The sequence below is a fragment of the Narcine bancroftii genome, chromosome 1 (assembly GCF_036971445.1).
Source record: "Narcine bancroftii isolate sNarBan1 chromosome 1, sNarBan1.hap1, whole genome shotgun sequence".
In the NCBI taxonomy this organism is placed as follows: Eukaryota; Metazoa; Chordata; class Chondrichthyes; order Torpediniformes; family Narcinidae; genus Narcine; species Narcine bancroftii.
In genome coordinates, this window is record NC_091469.1 from 192,091,058 (window position 1) to 192,115,692 (window position 24,635).

The 24,635-nt window shown below is 44.7% G+C and overlaps 1 protein-coding gene and 1 long non-coding RNA gene across 3 annotated transcripts in view; one reads left to right on the forward strand and one right to left on the reverse strand.

The window, feature by feature from the left end:
• Window positions 1-6,198: 6,198 nt before the first annotated feature.
• On the reverse strand, window positions 6,199-22,177 carry LOC138736457 (uncharacterized). The gene is made up of 2 exons (XR_011340284.1): window positions 21,540-22,177; window positions 6,199-6,801 (listed from the first exon to the last, which is right to left on the reverse strand). It is a non-coding gene; the product is annotated as an uncharacterized lncRNA (long non-coding RNA).
• ass1 (argininosuccinate synthase 1) overlaps window positions 21,522-24,635 on the forward strand; it is a 191,196-nt gene continuing 188,082 nt past the window's right edge. The window contains exon 1 of one of the 2 annotated variants that reach the window (XM_069886007.1): window positions 21,522-21,637. The gene's annotated coding sequence lies outside the window, so the exon portion shown is untranslated. Of the gene's footprint in view, window positions 21,638-22,011; window positions 22,119-24,635 lie in introns of those variants that run through there. The other variant, XM_069885978.1, reaches the window with a different exon arrangement.

Here is a 24,635-nt window from a genome sequence, read left to right on the forward strand (position 1 = left end):
TTAAGTATTGAAGGTTGTAGATGCATCGGCTAATCACTATACTATATTAAATGCTATATTAAAATTAAGAAATCTATTAAACACTATGTAAGTATATAACTAAAAATAAATAAAATCAACTAACGGTTCTGGAGAGACCGCTGTGTACTGCGTCATGCCACCATCTCCTGAACCACAAAGTGCGTAATAACAAGAGGGAAGATAGACTATGCGAAAAGATTAGCACAAAATATAAAAATGGACTGGAAAAGTTTTTATTATTATATAAAGCACAAACGAGTGGCAAAAGGTTGATCCCTTGGAAGATGAGAAGAGGGAATTGATATTGAGGACGTGGCTGAGGCTTTGAATTGCTATTATGTGTCAGGCTTCACAGTGGAAGTTACGTCCGCCATGCCAAAGTCAGATGTTATGGATGTGATGGGAGGTGAAGGACGTCGTATCCAGAAAACCTAAGGGTCTAAATATAGATGTCCCCTGGTCATGATGAAATGCACCTCAGGGTATTGAAAGAAATGGTAGAAGTTATAGTTGAGGCTTTGGTGAAAATTTACCAAAATTCTCTTGCCTCTGGGCAGGTCTTGATGGATTGGAGAATGGAGAATGTCACACCACTATTCAAAAAAGGATGTAAGCAAAAGACAAGGAACTATAGGCCAATTAGTTTAACATCTGTAATGATGTTAAACTAATGCTTGAAGCCATCATAAAAGAAGAAATAATGAGGCATCTGGAGCAAAATGGATCCATTGGCAGATACCGCATAGATTCAGCAAAAGCATGTCCTGTTTGACAAATTTACTGGAGTTCTTTGAGGATATAATGAGCACGATAGATAGAGGGGAGCAGATGGACATTGTTTACCTGGATTTCCAGAAGGTGTTCAATAAGGTGGCACATAAAAAACTTACACAGAAGAGGATGCGTAGAGTTGAGGGTCAAGTATTAGCATGGATAGAGGATTGGCTAACCAATAGAAAGCAGAGTTGGGATACAGGGGTGTTTTTCAGGTGGTAAGCGGGGTGCCGCAAGGCTCGGTGCTGGGCCCACAACTGTTCACAATATACATAAACGATCGGGAAGAGAGGACAGAGTGTATTGTACCTAAGTTTGCCAATGACACTAAATTAAGTAGAAAAGTAAATTGAGTAGAGGATATGGAGATATGGAGAGTTTACAGAGGGATATCAGTGGGCTGATATCGCCTCAAACCGTGCATCTTGGCGCCTCACAGTTCGGAGGGCAGCAACCTCCTTTGAAGAAGACCGCAGAGCCCACCTCACTGACAAAAGACAAAGGAGGAAAAACCCAGCACCCAACCCCAACCAACCAATTTTCCCTTGCAACCGCTGCAACCGTGCCTGCCTGTCCCGCATTGGACTTGTCAGCCACAAACGGGCCTGCAGCTGACGTGGACATTACCCCTCCATAAATCTTTGTCTGTGAAGCCAAGCCAAAGAAAAGAATAGATAGGTTAAGTAAGTGGGCAAGGGACTGATAGATGGAGTACAATGTTGGCAAGATAAAATGGAAGATTAGTGTATGGGGAAAGGTTGAGGCTGTCACGTGACAGCACTGCCCCCTACCCAATCAGAGGACACAACAACTGCCATTCAGCATCTGGTTCCACCCCACATATCAGTGCACACCTTGCTGTAGTCTCATGTAAATTACCTGGACTGCAGTCTCCAGCCTACCTGAACTTGGTCTTGGGCCATTGATTGTTCTAATTGGATTAACCCTCCTGGCACCGAGCCAATGGCTTCCTGTAAATATTCTGGGCTTGTCCCTCTGGCATGATAAAGGTGCCAGGATTGGGAGAGTTTAATTAGTGTCCCTTGTTGCATAGAGCCTTGCCTGCACTGAATCAAGGGGTGGTGGGGCATCATAATGATATTTCCTTGATTACTTTATGTACCTGTTCATTGTGTGTGTGTGTGTGTGTGTGTGTGTATGTGTGTGTTTTGTTCCCATGCTACTTTCCCCATGTTTGTTATAATTGTCCACTATTTCTTTCCCACAGCTGCCTTAGACTGTGTGTGCACACACACACACACACACACACACACACACACACACACTGCATCAGTTACCATTTCCCACACTTGCCTTCTGTAAATAAAATACTCCCCCATCAAAACTGTTCAGAGTTCCTGCCTTTGAGACCTACCAAACCTGTTTCCTCATTCACAACAATTGGCGCTGTGAGGAGGGTCTCAGGGATCTTGGCTGGATATAGGTGTCGAGGAAATGTTCTAGAAAAGGGGCAAAAAAACCAGTGCAGGCACCATGGATAGGATTCCTGGGTGGATCAACGACAGGGAGGGATTCACGAGGCTGGCCAGCATGCTAGCAGACTTCAGTAAGCTCATGGACTGGTCTAAGTAGTTGGACCTCTGTGGGAGTCGGGGTTCCCCAAGACAAAGGGGAGTCAGAGGGGTGCTTACTGGCTGCTGGCATCATTGCTAAGACGCCATGAAGGCATTGTCAATCAGCTGGTGGGAAAGTTGCAGACCATCTCTGACCAAAGAGACAAGGAGACGGAAGCCCAGGGATAGAGCTGCATCATACTGCAGGAGACACTTCTTGCTGCCCAAAGCAGGGCAAGTAACCTGGAGACCCGAGGCTTGGAGGTCTCTTGCTGACTGGTGCAGCTCCAGCAGACGCAGGCAGCCCATCGGTCTGGTTGGCAGCCAGGCCTAATCAAAATTCGAGCCTTGCTCTGGCGGTGGGGGGTGGGGGGGGGGGGGGGGGAGCAGCCAGATGTTTGGCTGGGAAATGGGGACATTTGGATAGATAGTGACAAAGAAGGGATGCCCAGGGAGCCAGGGTCCCATTATGATTGTCCTGTCCCCCCCCCATCGCAGAGCCCTTGCAAACCCGACCTGTCACCACGCGGTCCCCAGGTTCTCCACTGAGGAAAGGGAAGCGAAGAGGGAGCGGGAGGCACACCAGAGGCCACTTAGAGATGACCAAAACCCGAGATTTCTCCCCAAAGGATCTCGCTCATCTAGCGGACTGACACCACCAACGGCCAGGTGAGCACCTCGCTCTGTGGCTGCTCAGACTGTGGGACGAGGGGGGTTGCAACACTGCCCTCTCCTTCCAGGAGCCCAGCACACTGGGGAACCTCTCTGACTCCCAGACAGTCAACAATGCCCTGTAGGCACTACCAGAGGGGATCAGGAACGGGTCATCCCTCTGGGAACACATGGTCGAAGCCATACTGGTTCGGAACCTTCATGGGAGGCCACACTAGACCACAGTAGGGGAAGGTACTCTGGCCATCATGGAATGGGCCCTGATCAACGGGATTTACAAGGAGACTATTGACCAAAATTCTATTGAAAATATGAGGGTGATCGGTGCACTCGTGGGGCACCTTGTAACCACCATAGCCCCCGACCTCAAGTCAGTGGTCCTACCCCTCATGGCACCGGCTAATGGGAAGACTGTGTGGGATACCATCACCCTTCTGGAAGGTCTAGAATACATGCAGTGGGGGGCACCCACCCAGGTCCATAGGGCAGCAGTGAGGACTGGAAATACATTCCCTCCCAGCTTTACACACAGGCAGCTGTTCTTGGATCTGCTGGGCACAGGGGTTGACCGTACCAGCATAGACGGGAACCTGACCTCTGCCATTTACGCCATATGGAAAGAACTTTGTGGGGGGAGAAAAGACCAGTTGGAAAACCTACAACCACCCTGGGATAAAGCCTAGGGCTGCCTCTCCTGACACTGACACTGTCTCTGCCCCACCCCACTTGAAACAGTAGGCACTTTCAGATGGCCACAATACCCGACTGTAAAGCCGCACATTATACTCCTGTGCGGCTGTCGGGTGGCCATCTAAAACGGAAGAAGCCAGCCAGGAGGTCTACTCGCCTAACCCTTCTCCAGTAGGTATAATATCCTGTTTGGAGTATCCTCTGTCGCAGCTGAAAGCATCCGGCCTGCCAGGGGGCAGGCTGATGACGTCGCGATGACGACGTCAGCCATCGACTCTTGGTGCGATTTTTTTGAAAATCCTGTCATTGTGCAGACTCATGGTGACCAGTGCAGTTTAATATTTGCAGCATAATATCCAGGTATGGCTTCCAACTGGTCAAATGCAGAGGTCTGACTTCTTCTGGACAATTTAACTCAGGAGGCACAGGAGAAGGAGCTGACAGGGACTGTGAGGGATGGTCCCACATATGAAAGAATGGCCACTGCACTCTCAGCCAGTGGCCATGCCTGCACAAAGACTCAGGTTGTGACCAAGCTGAAAAACCTAAGAAAAAATTTCATGCCGTGCTGGATCACAACCGCAGGAGTGGTAGTGGTAGAATGGAGTGGCAGTACTTCCAGCAATGGGAGTCCAGCTGCTCAACAGAACTGTTAAGCATTGCCAGTGCCATGGAGAGCCCCTTTTCACAGGATCTCATTCCAGAGGCATTTCAGGCTGCAAACAGCTTTGCAGAAGCACCAGAGATGCAGACCTAGGCGGTGCTGGACTCCATGGATGATTCAACTGGCACAGCCCTGGATGGCCCCCAGGACAACAATTCACCACTTGCTGACTGTGCAATTACCAAGGCAGCACTCGCACCAGGGGACACTGGTATAGTAGCATTAAAGAGGATTTGTTAATTGAAAACCACATTATTTAAATACTGATGCACTTTTCATGATTTGACCCTCAGTACCCGTCCAAGACGCAAGCAGAGGAGGCCAACGAAGGTGCAGGTCATTGTTAAGGAGCTTCAGAGTATGTTGTCACCAATGGGCCAGGAGGAAGTGGAGAAGGACCGCCAGTGAGCAGAGTTGGCTCTGGATCAGCAGAGAGAGTTGCTTGCAGATTTGAGGACCCATGAGAATGCTATTCAGCGGTCTGAGGGCAACAGGCAACTGCAGGCGGTGACATGCCTGTCATCCGTGCTTGAGCACCTCAGTGCAGCATTAGATAAGCAGTCTTCCACCTTCCAGCAATTCTTTGCTCAAATGACCACCTGTCATATCCAGTTCCCACACCCCTATGGATCACCGTCCATGTACCTTCCCTCTCATACTGGTCCACAATATAGTTTCACACCATCACGTAAAGATGGTGGCCACTTGGAGAGGTTGGAGATGCTGGGGTGCAGTAGAGTTTTCCCACCCCCCTCCTCCTTCTCCTCCTCCTCTTCCCCCCCACGCCATTCATCTCATTTTTGCTGCCCCCAGTCACCAGCCACTTTTGATGGTAATTTGTTTAATACTCTATGTGAAGGATTGTAAAGTTGTAGTTCTTTAAACGTTTTTTTCTCCTTTAGTGACTGTAATGGAGGATTAAAACCATGTGCTCAGATGCTTTTTGCTTATGTGGAACTGACGACACTGGGTCCACACGCAGGTCACCTTACTTTTAGAACTAGCAGATGTAATTAAACTCAGCCATGGGGATTTATCTGAAGATACACTTTGAAATGGAATTCCACTGTGAGGCCCAGGGAAAGCAGTTGTCAAATGCAACACTCTGAAATTGACGAATTGGTCACAACCTGTCTTGCTCGAGAAGTTTTAATAAGTCTTTGTATCTACAAGACAAACCAGGAAATCATAACATCCTGGTTCCATAATAATTAATCTTCTAAATTGTAGAATATAATGTTCAGTTTTGATTTTGACTGACAAATTTTAGAAGGAGTCGACGCATGATTAATTGTTTTTGGGATATATAAGCCTGTGGTCCTGCTGCTGAAGTTTAGACTCTCCGAGGACACCCCTTGTCAAGAAGGAAGAACAGCCAGAGTCCGAGCAACGTCCCGGTCGGGGGAGGTGGAGAAGCTGCTACCAGCGCCCTGACAACCTACTACAAGTGTGCAGTCGTTGCCTCGCTTCAGCAGTTGGGACCAGTCCAAGCGTTGATAAGTATAGTTGGGAAGGGATTGCATATTGTAGTGTGAAATCAGCTTTTGAATTAGTAATAAACATTTGTATAAACTGAACTGCTCTCGGTGTGTGTGTCTATTTTCTTTTGGTAGCTCAAACACTGTGACCAGTCTAAAATGAACAAAATGAGAGGTATAAGTTTACCCAAGACAGTGACATAACTGTTTACCTGCTGTATGGGGTGTCTTTTCTCCATTCCATTCAACAAAGCAAGTCTTTTGCAATAAGTTTAATGTTTATGGCGCGTTATCTACCTCAGGTATATATGAAACCGTACAAGTGTTATTGAACAATTTTTTAATTAAAGTTTAAAAAAGAATATAAGTGTCATCTACTTTGTCATTGTTCTGATCAAACATTAAGTCTGTAATTTGGACCAAGGTTGGGCGGGGGTGGTGGGAGTTGTGTTGTTGGGTGTGAGGGACAAACCTGCGTCACATGGGCAAACCCTCAGATACACCCCCCCCCCTACAGGAAGGACATAATCGCCGAACGTATGACCTGTACTCCAGTGGATTGGAGATCGTTACAATCCTGGGTGTTGGGTGCAGGTTGATCTGCTCGAACCAATGCCCACCCAGGCAAAAGGTTATCCTTGTTGAGCTCACATATATTGTGCAGCACGCAGTAGGCCAACGCAACATCTGGACCGAAGGCAGTTTCAACATCAAGACGCTTGGATAGGCATCGCCAGCAGCCTTTTAGACGGCCAAAGGCATGTTCCACCACTATCCGAATGGAATTCAGTGCGTTGTTAAATTTTCGCTGGTCTGCATCCAGTACTCGATGCTACGTGAAGCCCTTCATCAGCCAGGTTCTAAGAGGGTATGCTGCATTGCCCTCATGATGAGCTGGGACCTCCACTCCATCAACATTTCTGGACACCTGTGGGGACAAAAGTGCAGAGATGCCGTTAGTTCATCGACCTGCTCGTTCAGCCACGAGACATGAACAACATCACCAGAAGTGTGTAAGAGTTATCATTCACATCACGTGCAAAGAGGTATCCACTCTGTTTCTCTGCCTTTCTGTACAGAGGGGAGTTGGCAAGCACACGTGCATCATGCATCTGGCCAGGCCAACCCACAAACAAGTCCAAAAAGCTGCAACATAACGAATAAAGTAGCCTGTACCAGTGAACATGAACAAGCGAGATGCAAAAAAACCCAAAAGTCAGGCTGCGACTCACCAGAAATTGTGGTCAACAACCGCCTGCAGAACCACGGAGTGCCACCCTTTGCGATTGTAGTAGGCCGCGGGATCCATGCTGGGGGTGATAATGGGAATATGTGACCCATCAATGGCGCCAGCACACATTGGGTAGCCCCTTTCTGCAAAGCCATCAATTGTCTCCTGGAGGCGTATTCCACAGGGCAAAGAGATGAAATGCTTACCGAGGATGCCCTTCAAGGCTCCTGTCACCTCCCCCACCACCATACACACAGTGCTGATACTATCCCGAAGATGGCACTGATGGATCAAAACTCACAAGGGGTTGCATACCACCACAGGGCCACAGCCAGTCGAATTCCCAGGACCAATGGATGCAGCGCATCTGGTCTATGAGGCTGCAGGTGAGGTTCAGTGAGTTCCAGCACGAAGTTGAAGGTGCCCCGCGTCATACGGAAGTGCCTCCTCCACTTGTTATCATCAAATTTCGTGATGACATTACTCCAGAATGTAGCTCCCTGGGATCTGTTCAACCTCCATAGACCTGCTGAGGCAGGAACTGTTCCATCTGCACCAGCAGGAACCCTCACCCATGGAGTGGAAGACCCCCACCCCCCTTCTATAGGATGAAGGCCAGGGCCCCCGGCACATTTGTTCCATTGCCCACTCCTGCCCGGGGGACCTCAGGACACATATATCTGTAACAGTCTTAGTAGCCTTTCCCTGAAAGCATTCTAGGGATCAATGTTTTAAAGGAACAGTCCCTTTATACTAACAGGGGCAAGTTTACATTTGGGGTTGCATGGGCTAAGTTGTAGCTGGGTCAGCCAAAGGGGAACCAGTTGTTGTTCCCCCTCCCTGCAAGATTGTTTGTAGCCCACAGTACAGATCCTGCAACAAGAATGCTTTCCATTCCATTCCTCCAATTCAACTCACAAGAGCAATTTGCGGATATTTGGGACAAGAGACAAGACACATTCCACAGTCACACTATTTGTCACAGTTTAATCTACTGCAATGCCCAACCTATGCAACCTCTCTCAGAGGAGTCCATTGTCCATTATACCATTGTTTCAGAGGCCCTTCACATGCTAATCATCCCTCAGGAAATGGGGCTGGGTCATTGATATTGAAAAGGTGCAGTGCCCAGCCAGAATGTCCTATTACTAGGGATACATGGAGTTCAGGCCAAAGAGATATTTCTGAGACTGACAAGAATGAAACTTTAAATTTTGCCATCCCCTCAAATAAATCAGACTCCCAGAGCCTCGTGGGGCTCCTAAATTATTGGAAGCAGAACATACTCCACCTTACCATGCTCTTTGAACCACCCTATAGGGTCTCCCATAAGAAAGCCACATTCCTATGGGGACCAGAACAACAGGCTGCTTTTGACACAGCAAAGCAAGCTGTTGAACAAGCACTGCCACTTGCCTCCCTCCAGGCGGTGTTCCTTTTAAATTACAGATCTTGACCAGTGAGGTGGTTACCAAATGGAACCTCTGGCAGAAGATCCAAGGGTGCAGTGTCCTATCAGTCTGCTGGACAAAATTTCCACCTGGTGCCGCCGCTCATTACAAACCATTTGATATTGGGACATCGGCCAACACTTTCCTCAAGGTGACACTGAAATGACTACTGGACATCAAGACAGTTTGTCATGTATTATGCAAAAAAAGTCTCAGCAAATGAACAGCAGTTGCTATGGAAACTTTATCACTGGATGTTCTATCTAATCAAGTCTTAGTAATTTTTTTTTAAAATAGTACCTTTAGCTGTGGTTTTTACTATACATAATGTCTCTAAGCACACTCAGAGAAACTGAACATACAATTTATAGATAGATAATTGAAGTCTGTGGATGCAAGTTACTGTTTGTAAGTTGACCATGGTAGGAAACATTGTATACACTTTGTTTCACAATGACAGGATCACCCCAGAAATCCCATTAACTGAAAAAGACCTCATGGGGTGGGGGCTGTGGGATACTTTATTTAAAAAGACTAAATTGGCTAAATTTCCATCCTGAATCCTCATGGCTATCATTATAGGGGACCATCACAGACACTTGGGGCAAACATTGAAAGAGAACGAAAGTGAGAATGACATCCTGGTGTCAAACGTCAGCCCAGAGAAGCAGGTGCCCAAGTACACCCTTCCTCACCACGGGATAGCACGGTGACAGGCATCTGGGCTCTGTGTGTAGGGACTGCCCAAGCATGAGGCCAAGGCACAGGATGCGCAAGCCAAGAGAGGCCTCTGGCACCTGATGGATAACCTTGGACGACCTGCTCACAGACATTGATGGGTATTGTAGTACTCACATTTGCCAGCTAAGCGGAGAAACCAGGCATACCAGTCAGTGACCAAACAAATTCTTTTTTCTACCCTCCCCTCTGACACTGGGGAGCAGCCCCCACAGCTCCCTGCCCCATCGGTTACACAACAACCCTGTTTGGTCAGGGGTGGGGGCGCTGGTGAGGTGTTGTCATTGAATTTGACTATGTGCCTTGTCCAGTATTCAGAAGGCACTAGTGTATATATTGATCCACTTGATTAGTGTTGTTTTTTTAAACGTCTTTTTGTTTTTACCTAAAACATATGCATAGAGTTATTGATTGCCTTATGATTGGCAAGTGGTGTGACCTCCAAGGGGTGGATTGTATTGGGAAGGGCTGTGGCTGTCACGTGACCCCACTGCCCCCTACCCAGTCGGAGGACACACCGGCTGCTAATCAAGGTTTGGTTCCGCCCCACCCATTAGTGCACACCTCGCTGTTGGACCCATGTAAATTACTTGGACTGCACGTCCAGACTTCCTGTACTTGGCCTTGGGCAACTGGTTGTGGAAATGGGATTAACCCTCCTGGCACTGAACCATTGGTCTCCTGTAAATAATCTGGGCAGGACCCTCCAGCATGATAAAGGTGCCATGAATTCTTTGTTCTCTCTCTTTGCCTCCTTCAGACCACCCTGCTTCACTCCGGGCCTAGAAATGTGGAAGGGTGCTGGAGAAACTGTTGGTAAGATGTGCACCATTAAAAAGATTGGGAGAGTTTAATTAGTGTTCCTTGTAGCATAGAGCTGTGTCTGCACTGTCAAGGGATGGTGGGGCATTGTAGTGATTTTTCCTTGATCATTGTATGTGTGTGTGTGTGTGCATTTTGTTCCCACACTTTTTTCCCACATTCGTTATTAATTGTCCGCTGTCTTTCCCCAGTTGCTGTAAACTGTGTGTGTGTTCTCTATCAGTTGCCATTTCTCACACTTGCCTTCTGTAACTAAAATACTTGCCCATCAAAACTGTGTTCAGAGTCCTTGCCTTTGGGACCTACCAATCAGAATATTACTTAAATAGCAACTGATTGCAGCATGCCGCCATGAAGAAAGACTTGGGATTGCTTGTGCATGAGCAACAAAATGTTGGTTTGCAGGTGCAGCAGGCCTTCATTGCCAGAGGGATTGAATTTAAAACCAGGGAAGTTGTGCTGCAACTTCACAAGGTACTGGTGAGGCCGCATCTGGAGTAGTGCATGCATTTCTGGTCTCCTTACTTGAGGAAGGATGGACTGGCTTTGGAGGTGGAGCAGAGCAAATTGACCAGGTTGATTCCAGAGATGAAGGAGTTAGCTTATGAGGAGAGATTGAGTCATCTGGGACTGTACCCGCTAGAATTTAGAAGAATGAGAGAGTATATTATAGGTACATATAAAATTATGAAATGTTTTGATAAGATAGAGGTAGTCAAGTTGTTTCCATTGGTAAGGGAGACCAGAACCTGGGGGCATTGCCTCAAGATTCAGGGTAGTATCTTTTTGTCTTTCTTTAACACTGGTAATTTAATTTGTCTCAAATATTTTCTTATTTTATTATCATCTCTCAGGCTATGAACTATAAAGTTTAGCATAAAAGTCTTTAAAATTATCATTTATTTCCTGCATTTTATGTTATCTGTCCTGATAATTTCTTGTAGCAATTGTTCGAGAAATCTGTTCCATTTTTAATTACCATGCTAAAACTTTATGGGCCCTTTCACCCAACTCGTAATATTTTTGTTGTGTTCTCATTATTTATTACTCTTCTTCTTCTTTGGCTTGGCTTCGCGGACGAAGATTTAAGGAGGGGGTAAAAAGTCCACGTCAGCTGCAGGCTCGTTTGTGGCTGACAGTCCGATGCGGGACAGGCAGACACGGTTGCAGCGGTTGCAGGGGAAAATTGGTGGGTTGGGGTTGGGTGTTGGGTTTTTCCTCCTTTGCCTTTTGTCAGTGAGGTGTGCTCTGCGGTCTTCTTCAAAGGAGGTTGCTGCCCGCAAAACTGTGAGGCGCCAAGATGCACGGTTTGAGGCGTTATCAGCCCACTGGCGGTGGTCAATGTGGCAGGCACCAAGAGATTTCTTTAGGCAGTCCTTGTACCTTTTCTTTGGTGCACCTCTGTCACGGTGGCCAGTGGAGAGCTCGCCATATAACATGATCTTGGGAAGGCGATGGTCCTCCATTCTGGAGACGTGACCCATCCAGCGCAGCTGGATCTTCAGCAGCGTGGACTCGATGCTGTCGACCTCTGCCATCTCGAGTACTTCGACGTTAGGGATGAAAGCGCTCCAATGGATGTTGAGGATGAAGCGGAGACAACGCTGGTGGAAGCGTTCTAGGAGCCGTAGGTGGTGCCGGTAGAGGACCCATGATTCGGAGCCGAATTTATTATTTATTTATTTATTTATTACTAATGTGTACATAAAATTACAAGAGACTCTAAAGAAAAAATATTTATATAAATCAAAAATCCGATGGGAGAAAGATTTAAATATGCAAATTCAGGAGAAGATTTGGTCATAATTATTTTATGAAAGTGTTATGAACACAGTAACTGTTAGATATCAAATGGTTCAATATAATTTTCTTCATCAATTGTATTATACTCCACATATGTTAAATGGACTTAATACTAATTATTCAAATAAATGTTTTTGATGTGTGAAAGAAATAGGGACTTTTTTGCATTCAGTGTGGTCTTGTGAAAAAGTGGAAAAGTTTTGGAATGAACTGAGTTTATTATTAGGGCAAATTATGAAAATAAAGATACCAAAGGATCCAAGAGTATTTTTACTATGAGATATTTATGAAAAGGATATTAAATTGAAATTGGACAAATACCAAGAAAATTTTTTAAGTATTGCATTAGCAACTGCAAAGAAATGTTGGTGATATCATGGAAAGATGATGAAGTGTTATGAAGTAGATGGTATAATGAGATGTGGAATTGTATACCTTTGGAAAAAATTACCTATAGTTTAAGGGATCGAGTTGAAAATTTTTATAGTATTTCGAAACCATTTAGGGATTTTATGGATAATTTTCTGTCCACTTCTTCTATCTTATTCACTCCTCTTAATTAGTCTTAAAGATTGTATGTCTTTCTTTTCTTTCCTTTTGGGTGGGAGGGGGGTGCGTGGGGAGAAAAATATAAAAGTATTTTTTTTTGTATCATTGGGCTCAAGCGATTTGATTAATGTTTTTTTTCCTGTAATGATGCGAACAATTAAATAAAATTTTTAAAAAAGATTCAGGGTAGTCGATTTAGGACAGAGATGAGGAGGAAGAATTCATTACCCATTGAAGCAGTGGAGGGTACCTCAGTAAATATATTTTAGACAAGGTTGGATATATTTCAACATAGCAAGAGAATTAAGGGATATGGGGAAAAGACAGATAGGTGGAGATGAGCCTATCATCAGATCAGCCATGATCTCAAGGCCTGATGGCCTACTCGTCCTCCTATTTCTTATGTTCTTATGCTCTAATCTTACCTTCTATTTAACATTCTGACAAGAAATTTAATCCACTTTTAATAATGACCAGTAGTTGCATGATAGATAATAGATCTAATTAGCTAAGTCACCATGAATTCTTTACCACAATTTAATTTTACTTTCTCTCTCAATTGGTTTGAATCAGGCTTAATCAGTATTAGTTTCATTAAGAACCATGTTCTCTTGACAATAAGTACACTGATGAGTTTTCACTGCTGATATTAGTGATTGACTATTGAGCTTTTTGATAAGATATTACCTACATTATCTTGAATGCGTGGAACAAACAGTAACTGAAAACTTGTTCATATAACTTATATTCTCTCTAGTTTCCAAGATGCTACCAGCAGCATCCTTAGAAAGTTAAAGGTGGTCGATGTTTCAGACCTGAAAACATACAGTGAGCAATTTTCCAAAATGGTCAGTGAAAGAACCATAAATTCAGTAGATTACAATTACTAACTCCTCCTTGGGTACACAAGTGCACACGAATATAATTTTTAGAATGAAAGCTTTGCTTGGTGAACTGTTGCAGTCGGATCAGCGGTCATGACCTTGAGTGCAGTGATGTGGGGAGATCTGCTGTGACACATTTCAGGTTCCTTTGGAAGAAGTGAGTTCAAGCACCTCCTTAAAATAGCCAAGCATAGAAAATAGCTTTCAAAACATAATGGAAAGACCATACCTGTAACAAGCTGAACCAACAGAGGGGAACGTGTAGATTAAGTACATTTGAATTTTTGGAAGACATTCAACCAAGTGTTCCATAAGTCTGGTGCACACTCTTAAGAAGACAGTTTGGGCTGTTTGTGTAGTTTGTAGATTGATTATCATGAAGAAAACAAAGTCAGAATAGATAGGTCTGTTTCAGGCTTAGGGATGTAACTAGTTGTGCACCCAATGGTTATTTATTATCTATATTAATGAATTGAAGGAGGAGACAGGGTGAAAGGTATCCAAGTTGGTTGATAATGCAAAAACATGAGGGAGAGTATGCCTTTTTGTGGTTATTTGGATATGGACAACTTGAGTGAGTGGGTGAAAACTTGCAAAAATAGTTTAATGTGGGAAAATGTGGGAAAAGAAATTAAAATATAGAGTCTGTATTTATCCCCCCCCTTCCCACCCCCCAACTGAACTTACAGTCAATTAAATTAAATTGATACAATTAAATTAAAAACAAAGTAAAAAATGATCAAAATGAAACTAAAAAAAACTCGTTGCCTGCACCATGTCCCACTTCTTTGATCACATTCATTTCCCTGCTGGAACGGATTGCTACAATACCCCTATTTAGAAGGAGGGGGGTGCGTAAAATAAATCAATCTGTGTACCAATATTTTTCAAGTAAAGTTGCCACACCTTAACGAATGTATCATGTTTCCTCCATAGGTTATATGTGATTATCTCCAGGGGAATGCAACTCTCCATTTCCATATTCCTTCGTGTGGTATTTAGTTGGGAGTTGGAATTCCATGAAACCACTATACATTTCCTTGCTACCGCCAAGGTGATCTTCACGAACAAAATTTGGTATTTGGACATTCTAAAACTCACATCCAAAATGTCTCCCAGAAGGTAGTCTTCTTGATCATGTGGAAAATACACATGTAATTTTTTTTAGAATGTCGCCCAGGTCTTCCCAGAAAGAGCTTGCCTTTGTTCACAGCCAGGTGGAGTGGATAAAAGTTTCAACATCTACAACACAACTAAATTTCTGAAATGGCAGGCTTTGATTTATGTAATTTTTGTGGTGTGAGGTACAGCTGGTGTAAGAAGTTATATTGCATCTGTATCAGGTGTTAATGACCCCAGTCACACTGTCCAGACACAGGTCTTGCCACCACTCTTCATTGATTGTTGTGCCCAAGTCCGACTCCCATCTCTCCCTTGACCGGCTTTGGGCCCTCACTTTGGAATATGGCAAATGGCACATTATTCTTTATTGCAAAGGGGTTGGAGCTTAGAAACAGAAGTAGGCAAGAGACAGCAGATACTGGAATCTGAAGCAAAACACATCTGCTGGAGGCACTCAATGGGTCAAGTAGCATCAGTGAAAGATTTTCTTGCCTCTCCCTTTGTCTGCCATCTACCAGTCCACTGCCTCTGTCTGTCATGTTTCTCCTTGACTTAGTTCACCAACCCTGCATAGGGATCCTGTCCCACCCCTCCCCACCCTATCATCTTCCCACTGGCTTCTCTTCTACATATCCCCAGTCTTAACAAAGGACTTCTGCTCAAATTACCAACCAATGATCTAGCCTTCAACCTGGGGTAGACAATTCCAGTGTTCAGTTCTGGTCAACTCATTACAGGAAGGATGTGGAAGCATTGGAGTGGGTGCAGAGGAGATTTGCCAGGATGTTTCCTGTATTAGAGAGCATGTCTTACGTTCAGTTCCAGCTAACTCATTACAGAAAGGATGTGTAAACTTTGGAGAGGTGCAGAGAAGATTCATCATGATGTTGCCTGGTTTGGAGAACGTGTCTTATGTTCAGTTCTGATCGCCTCATTACAGGATGGATGCGGAGCTTTGGAGAGGTGCAAAGGAGATTTATCACGATGTTGCTTGGATTGGAAAAAGTGTTTTATGAGGCAAGATTAACAGAACTAGGATGAGAGGTGACTTAATAGAGGTCTACAAGATTATGAGAGGCATAGATAGGTAGGCAGCCAGAAGCACATTTTTCCAGGAGTGACAGTAGCAAATACCAGAGGAAATCTGTATAAGTTGAGGGGAGGAAAGTTTAAAAGAGACAGTAATGGGCACCTGGCATACTTTGCCGGGGTGGTGCTGGAAGTTGGTACAATAGAGAAATTTAAAAGACTTAAACAGGTCAATTGATGCAAGAAAAATCAAGAGAGGGAAGGTTTAGATTGTTGAGTAGGTTTATATAGATTGGCACAACTTTCAGGGCTGAATGGTCTTTACTGTGCTGTAATGTTCTATGTTCATTCTTTTTCGCATACTGATGCTGCTTGACCTGCTGAGATCCTCCAACAGATGGTGTTGAGCTTTTGAAAAAGAGATGTCTCGTTACAAGTGTGCTTTTAGTGAGGACCAGTTGGAACATTGGACAGAGTTTTTGTCCTCTTATTTCTTCTTCTTTGGCTTGGCTTCGCGGATGAAGATTTATGGAGGGGGTAAATGTCCACGTCAGCTGCAGGCTCGTTTGTGGCTGACAAGTCCGATGCGGGACAGGCAGACACGGTTGCAGGGGAAAATTGGTTGGTTGGGGTTGGGTGTTGGGTTTTTCCTCCTTTGCCTTTTGTCAGTGAGGTGGGCTCTGCGGTCTTCTTCAAAGGAGGTTGCTGCCCGCCAAACTGTGAGGCGCCAAGATGCACGGTTTGAGGCGTGATCAGCCCACTGGCGGTGGTCAATGTGGCAGGCACCAAGAGATTTCTTTAGGCAGTCCTTGTACCTTTACTTTGGTGCACCTCTGTCACGGTGGCCAGTAGAGAGCTCGCCATATAACACGATCTTGGGAAGGCAATGGTCCTCCATTCTGGAGACGTGACCCACCGTGCGGTACCGGATGTAAACAGCGTCCTCATTGTTGAGGTCTTTCATGGCTTGGTTCAGCATCATGGTGAAGAAGATTGAAAAGAGGGTTGGTGCGAGAACACAGCCTTGCTTCATGCCATTGTTAATGGAGAAGGGTTCAGAGAGCTCATTGCTGTATCTGACCCGACCTTGTTGGTTTTCGTGCAGTTGGATAATCATGTTGAGGAACTTTGGGGGGCATCCGATGCGCTCTAGTATTTGCCAAAGCCCTTTCCTGCTCACGGTGTCGAAGACTTTGGTGAGGTCAACAAAGGTGATGTAGAGTCCTTTGTTTTGTTCTCTGCACTTTTCTTGGAGCTGTCTGAGGGCAAAGACCATGTCAGTAGTTCCTCTGTTTGCGCAAAAGCCGCACTGTGATTCTGGGAGAATATTCTCGGCGACACTAGGTATTATTCTATTTAGGAGAATCCTAGCGAAGATTTTGCCTGCAATGGAGAGCAGCGTGATTCCCCTGTAGTTTGAGCAGTCTGATTTCTTGCATTTGTTTTTGTACAGGGTGATGATGGTGGCATCACGAAGGTCCTGAGGCAGTTTTCCTTGGTCCCAACAAAGCTTGAAAAACTCATGCAGTTTGACATGCAGAGTTTTGCCGCCAGCCTTCCAGACCTCTGGGGGGATTCCATCCATACCTGCTGCTTTGCCACTTTTCAGTTGTTCGATTGCCTTATATGTCTCATCCTGGGTGAGGACCTCATCCAGCTCTAGCCTTAGCGGCTGTTGAGGGAGCTGGAGCAGGGCGGAATCTTGGACTGAGCGGTTGGCACTGAAAAGAGATTGGAAGTGTTCTGACCATCGGTTGAGGGTGGAGATCTTGTCGCTGAGGAGGACTTTGCCGTCTGAGCTGCGCAGCGGGCTTTGGACTTGGGGTGAGGGGCCGTACACAGCCTTTAGAGCCTCGTAGAAACCCCTGAAGTCGCCAATGTCCGCGCTGAGCTGGGTTCGCTTGGCGAGGCTAGTCCACCACTCATTTTGGATCTCCCGGAGTTTGCGCTGAAGATGGCTGCATGCGCGACGGAAGGCTTGTTTCTTCTCTGGACAGGACGGCTTTGTAAGGTGAGCCTGGTGGGCAGCTCGCTTCTTTGCCAGCAGCTCCTGGATTTCCTGGCTGTTTTCGTCGAACCAGTCCTTGTTTTTCCTGGAGGAGAAGCCCAGTACCTCTTCAGTGGATGCAGTATGGTAGTCTTCAACTGATCCCAGAGGGTTTCAGGGGACGGGTCCGTGAGGCGGATTGCATCGTCGAGCTTTGCTTTGAGGTTTGCCTGGAAGTTTCCTCTCGCTTCGTCTGACTGCAGGTTTCCAACATTGAACCTCTTTCTGGGGGCTTTACTGTTCCTGGGCTTTGGCTTGAAGTGAAAGTTGAGCTTGCAGCGAACCACCCGGTGGTCAGTGTGGCATTCCGCGCTGGGCATGACTCTGGTGTGGAGCACATCTCGTTTGTCACTTTCTCGCACCAGGATGTAGTCCAGGAGGTGCCAGTGTTTGGATCGGGGATGCATCCAGGTAGTCTTAAGGCTCTCCCTCTGCTGAAAAAGGGTGTTTGTAATGACAATCCGCTGTTCTGCGCAGAGCTCCAACAGGAGGCGCCCATTGTCGTTGCACTTGCCGACGCCATGCTTGCCCAGGATTCCTGGCCAGGTTTCTGAGTCTTTGCCGACGCGAGCGTTGAAGTCGCCAAGGATGACAACCTTGTTGGCTGTAGGGGTGCGTTGGATGAGGTTGCGCAGGTCAGTGTAGAACTTGTCCTTTTCTGCTGGTTCCGCCTGGAGGGTTGGAGCATAGACACTGATGAGGGTGATGCAACGCTTGTTTTGAAGGGGGAGTCGCATGGACATGATTCGGTCCGAGTGGCCTGTTGGAAGGTTTTCGAGTTTGGAGGCAATGAAGTTCTTGACCATGAAGCCTACACCAGATAGGCGTCGTTCATCCGAAGGCTTGCCAGACCAGTAGAGTGTGTAGCCCGCGCCGCGTTCTTGGAGGCTGCCTACATCTGCCAGGCGGACTTCACTGAGAGCGGCTATGTCGATGTCAAGTCTGAGGAGTTCATGTTCAATGAGGGCAGACCGACGTTCAGGTCGGTGGCTGTCAGCCTTGTCTAGCATGGTTCTGATGTTCCAGCATGCTAGCTTGAGTTTGTGAGCATCTTTTGAGGGGGAGGACGTGGAGGGGGAGGACGTGGAGGGGGAGGATGTGGACCTGTCCTCAGGCCTGCGCAAAGGAGCTTTTAGGTGGTGTGCAGTGCGCGCAGTACTGGCCCCACCCTTTACACCCATGGTTCGAGTGCCGTGGCCAATCAAGCTGGGACGTGGCAGCGAGGTCCTTGGGTCGTAGGTTTTATATCGGAGTGGCCTTCTCCTATGCAGGTTTCTTACCCGGGCTGGAGGGGTCTGCCTCCCCTCCTAGGTCGGTCCATACTGCCCGGACCGGGGCCGAGCCCGCCGCTGCTCTCCCTGTGCCCTGACTGGGGCCACCGCCTCCAACTCTCTGCCCAGACCGGGGCCTCCACCTGCCTCACTCGACCGAGGCCGGGGCCGCCGTCTCCCCCTTGCTCCTGCCCGGATTGGGGCCGCCGCCACCTACCCTCTGCCCGGACCGGGGCCGGGGCCTCCGCTGCTCTCCCTGTGCCCGGATTGGGGCTGCCGCCGCCTACCCTCTGCCAACAAAATAGCAATGGAAGCAATCCAGAGGGGTTGACTAAACTAATCCATGAGCTGAAGGTTTTGCCCTATCATGAATGGTTAAAGATTTTTATCCTTTGGTATTTGGAGAAATGATGGTTGATCTGATTGAAGTCTGTAAGATTCTAAGAGGTAAGAAAAATAGATATTGAGATGTTTGCTCCATATGAGAATATAGAGCAAGATAACAAGTCAGTCATTCAAAATTGAGGTATATAGGAATTTCTTCTTATATACTGTGCCAAATCTTTCTCTACCCCAGGTTGAAGGCTAGATCAATGGAAATAGTTAAGGAAAAGGTAAATTTTTTTGATAGATTGAGGCTTCAGGCTGAGGGATTGATCTCTGAATCGTGGGGTAGGCCTGAGAGACCAGGTACCATATTTCCACTCCTTTTTCTTGTGTTCTTGCCTCTTCATGGATTATTTTCAACGTAAATTTTTGTATTTTTTTAAACAGAAACATAAATTACAAACAGCAACATGACTTCTTAGTATTTCTTTTATTTGAGAATTAGAATAAGATGAAAGTCCATTAGCTGAAATTTGCAATCAGTCTGTATTAAAAAGTATTTGCAAACTACTGATTATTTAGTTGTATACTGATGATAATATTTAACATAGATAGGGTAAAAATCATTAACATGTTACAGAAACCTACGTCATTGGGCAATGCAAACAAAATCTAAGGTCATTTGAAGATGGACCTTTGGCTCCTAGTACATGAATTTAACTTGACATAGTTTGCCAATTGTTTCATTCTTTGATTCATTTGGAACTATACCATTTATCAGCTCACAAAATTATATGTTTCTTTTTTTTTAACCTTTCTTCCCCAAGAGAGGGCAGAGGTGAAATATCTCTATATAGTGGGTTGGAAGGACATGAATGCTTTTCAATACAGAGGAATCTATCATTCAAAAGCATTTTAAAAAGTAATTTGAGAAATATTTGAAAATTTACAAACATACGAAACAGCATTAAAAATGATAAAATCAAGAGAATTCAGATGGCTATTTCAAGCACAGTAGTTTATCCAGTACTTTTCTAATATGCTGTGACATTCAATGTGTTCCATTATTGTATTATTATTGAGGTATTGGTTCAGTCAGTAGGACATCCTGATAAATCCCCAAACTATTACAAATATGGGGATATGTTTGCAGATAATTTTTATTCATTTTAATGGGATGTGGATGATACCATTTAGTGCCCATCTCTTGAGAAGAATGGAATTGAGTTATTTTCTTGAACCACAGCAGCGTCTGACTTCTCCCAACAGAATGATTTACACCGGCTCTTATTTTGGAAAATAGGATCATATTCAAAAGAAAGATTAACAAAAATAATCTCAAGAACAAACTAGATAAACTGTGGCAAAGAAATTTTTGGAATCCTAAACTTACAGCTGATTTTATTAAGTTTCTAAATGAATTTTAAAAAATTAGAAGCAGACAGCAAGGATTTCAGAAAAGATTATTATGTTTAAGATGCTTTTATTGATAGGTGATCACTATATTAAAATTGGAAATAGAGGAAACAGAATCCTGTGTTCATGGACATATGGAAAGTTTAATACCAGGAAGCAACTGGAAAGGCATATTTGCACTACCAATAAGTATATTGAATAAGATAATAATAGAAAATTGGATTTAAGATTGATTTTCTGGGAGAAAACACAGAACAGGTGACTCCTAATTTCTCAGACAAGAATGGATTATTGTATTCTCATTAGATATTGGGTCAGAAGAAACAGAGCCCAACTATTTATTCAGTGATGGAATGGGAGGATAAAGGATGGGAGAAGGATACAGCAGTAGGTTGATCAGAGAATCAGGGAAATAGCAGTTCAAGAAGATAGCTCAGTTTTCAAGCCTTCTCAAGGGCTTGTAGAGATGACAATAAATAGTGATGTCCACTTTATCTTCAAAATTTTCAGTTCAAATAGTGGTCATTCAGTCCATAATAAACATGCCTGTAAGAAACAAACAAGAAAAGCAAGTGCAAGGAAATGGAGAACGTGGAATTGTGTGGATGCATGTTGGAACAGCTGGTCACAGATTACCTGCATAAAGATTGAGATCTAATTTGAGTCAGACTTCATCTCTTCCATTTGGATATGTCCAATATTCCTGTTCCTGCCTTCATATTCAAAATCCTGAAAATATCTAACATTGAAAATCTTATAACAATTCCAAGATTTCAGTGCAGTTTAATCTTTTTGAACTCTGCACAATGAAGAAAGCATGTCAGCACCTTTACTTCCTCAGGAGTTTGCTGAGGTTTGCTATGAGATCGGAAACCCTAGCAGGTTGAAAGTCTGCTGACCAGCTGGATCACAGACTGATAAGAAGACACCAATGCCCCTGAGCATAAAGCCCAGGACATCACAAGCAAAAGCTTACCTTCTATCGAGAACATCCACAGGGAAGGCTGCTGTTGGAGAGCCATACCACCCAGCACACGCTCTTTTCTCGCTGCTTCCATCAGGAAAGAGGTGTAGGTACGACAAAACACATACCGCCAGATTCAGGAACAGTTGCTCCCCCTCCACCATCAGACTCCTCAACAACAAACTCAATCAGGGACTCATTTAAGGACTCTTACGTTTGCACTTTGTTGATTTTTTTCTTTCTGTATTGCACTGTCGGTTTGATTACATTTCTTTATTTGTTTACAGCTCCTATCCCTCCACCATCCTCGGAAACAATCACGGACTCAATTAAGACTCTTACTTTTGAACCTTATTGATTTTTTTTATCCGTATTACACAGTCAGTTTGTTTACCGTTCTTTATTTGTTTACATTTGAGGGTTTTAACATACAGGGTTGTATGTGATATCATGTATGCACTCTGATAATAAATCTGAAGAAGTCACTGAGGGAATAGGTGGGAGAGAAGTTGAGTCATTATGTTGTGCCATTGATGGAAACCATTTGGAAAAAGAAAGGGCTTTATTGAAGTTGAAGAACAGAGGGCATTAGTAAGTATCATTGCATTTTCTTGTATTAGAAGGTCATTTGATGAAGATTTTAATTATTGTAAAGATGGAACAAAATTGCCTAGAAATTCATCTCTGGCATGATCATTCAATATGCTCTGTGATAGTGCCTTCACGTGTGTTGAAATGACTAAGTAAAGTGTTTAACCCTGCCAACAGGGTACATTTCTACTGAGGATTCTTATATGAGGCGATATTTAAAAAAATAAGTGAAACACAGAAGTCTACAGATGCTGTGATTATAGTAAAAATACACCAAAATTCTACAGGAACTCAGCCAGTCTTTTCAGTGTCCATAAAAAGCCAAGATATGTTGCCGACATTTCCCTTCAAGGAATAAGCAGAATGAGGAATCCAGGCCCATAAATGGTGCTAATTGGATATGATACGGGGAGAGGTTTGATTTTATCATGGCTGTGCAAAAGGAGACATGGAGACAGAGCTGGGGGAAGGCGATGGGGGAAGAAGTGAGGGGCGATATGGTTTTAATGAAAGCCGGAGAAGTGGATATGAATGTCATCCAGATGGAAGGTGACCAGTCATAAGATGAGGTGTTGTTCCTCCATTTTGTGGGTGGTCTCAGTCTGGCAATGCATGAGTCCATGGACAGAAATGCCAACAAGGGAATGGGATAGGGAATTGAAATGGGTGGCTGCTGGGAGATCCACACTGATGTAGTGGACAGACCCAAAGGTGCTCAACAAATCTATCTCCCAGTCTGCGTCCAGTTTCTCTGATGTAGAGGAGACCACAATGGGAGCATCGGATGCAGTAGATGACCCCTGCAGATTCACAAGTGAAATGTTGCTTCACTTGGAAGAACTGTTTGGTACCCCGAATGGTGATGAGGGAGGAGGTATGGGCATGTGGAGTATCTCCACTGGTCACAGGGGTAGGTGCCAAGTGGATGATTGGTGGGGAGGGAAGAGTGGAAAAGAGTGTCACCGAGGGAGTGGTCAAGCTATTACCTTGAAAAAGGTCTCATCTACTTCATCCGGTGCTCCCATTGTGGTCTATTCTACATCAGAGAGTCAGAATACAGTCTGAGAGATAGTTGTGTTGAGCACCTCATCTCTGTCCATTGCAAAGGTGTGGATCTCCCAGTTGCCACCCATTTCAATTCCTTATCCCATCCCCTTGCTTACACATCTCTCTATGGTCTCATGTACTGCTAGACTGAGATCACCCACAAATTGGAGGAGCAAAATCCCATCATCTGACTGGGCACCCTCCAACCAGATGGCATTCATTTCAACTCTGGCTTTCGTTAAATCTTCCTCCTCATTTCTTCCCCATCGCCTTCCCCCAGCTCACCTCCCTCTCTCTTTTCACACAGACACGATAAATTCTTAACTCGTCTTTCCCGTATCATCTCCATTTCTTATCTTCCGTTGGTCTGGATTCCTCCCCCAGCCAGTGTTGTCTAAATTTGGAGACTTTCTGAGATTTCTTGCTTCTGGCTCATTCTGCTTTTTCCTTGAGGAAGGGCTCAGGCCCAAAATGTCAGCAATATACCTTTGTTTTTTATGGACACTAAAAAGATTGGCTGAGTTCCTCCAACTTTTCAGTGTTCTTTTATTTAAAAAAAACTGAAACGCTGATACTTATATATTGTCTTTTACAGGACCTACAGGAGATTTTTAGTGAACTACTTTGAAATAGGCAATTTATTGTTGAATCAAGAGATTTAAAACAAAGGTTTGGGAGACATCTTGTGAGGTGATAAAATGAAGGAAGACAGTTGTTATTAAAGTGAAGACCATGTCAATATTTGAGCATAAGTTAGCTGATTGAAGGATATAGGAATAAAGGGATATAAGAACAGGTTAAACACATGAGATTAGGATTCCAAAAGATAACTACAAGCAAATGTGTTCTTGAATAGTGGGTTTAGGTAAGCAACGGTATTTACTGAATGGAGCAATGTTGGTAATAGGTTATGACATTATTTGGAAAAGAGATTGTGTAACACTATGGTTAAAGACCAGAAGAATCTGACCTTATGAGGTATATTTAATGAAGGGGATTTATCTCATCTCTTATTGTAAATCATAGTCAATTTGTTTAAGGTTTCTTAGATTAATAACCATTCCTGAAAATGTTCAAAAATGCCAAGCAACAAACTAAGAAAACAGGTCTAATTTTTAAAAAAAGTTGGTGTAATCCCTAAGTACATACTTTGTTGTTAAATCTATGAAACAGTTGAAATTTAATGGGCACTATTCTTATTTTGAGAGAAACAAACACATCAAAGCACGATATAGGTACACAATCCTTTATCTGGAACCCTTGGGGAACAGTGTGTCCCGAATTTTAGATTTTTCTGGATTTCGGTAAGCCAGATTTAAGCCCACCCGAAATGTGCTGCTGTATCCACCCCCGCCCCCTTCCAGTTGCGCTGCCGTCTCACCCCCACACCCCCCCCCCCCCCGCCTGCCCGATTCACACTGCCGGTCTCCCCCCCCCCCCCCACAAGCCCGATTCGCACTGCAAGTCTCC